This window comes from Nematolebias whitei, chromosome 21 (assembly GCF_014905685.2).
Source record: "Nematolebias whitei isolate Nwh7 chromosome 21, NemWhi1, whole genome shotgun sequence".
Classification (NCBI taxonomy): Eukaryota; Metazoa; Chordata; class Actinopteri; order Cyprinodontiformes; family Rivulidae; genus Nematolebias; species Nematolebias whitei.
Window position 1 is genome coordinate 31,139,892 of NC_056518.1, and position 264 is coordinate 31,140,155.

Consider the following 264-nt stretch of genomic DNA (forward strand, 5'->3'; position numbering starts at 1 on the left):
CCAAAGACCAGGGACCACTTCAGACCCTGTCCAAAGACCAGGGACCATTTCAGACCCTGTCCAAAGACCAGGGACCGTTACAAACCCTGTCCAAAAACCAGACAGGATTAGAGAACCAGTCCAAAGACCAGGGACCATGAAATAACCTGCAAGAACTATCAGAACTCGAAAGTAAAAATGTGTCTTTCAGAATATGATTTACAGTACCACTGGACCCAGGACCATCAGTACCACTGGACCCAGGACCATCAGTACCACTGGACC

The 264-nt window shown here is 48.5% G+C and overlaps 1 protein-coding gene across 1 annotated transcript in view; it reads right to left on the reverse strand.

Moving 5' to 3' along the window:
* esr2b (estrogen receptor 2b) overlaps nt 1-264 on the reverse strand; it is a 29,974-nt gene that overhangs the window by 28,022 nt on the left and 1,688 nt on the right. The gene's annotated exons all lie outside the window — the stretch shown is intronic.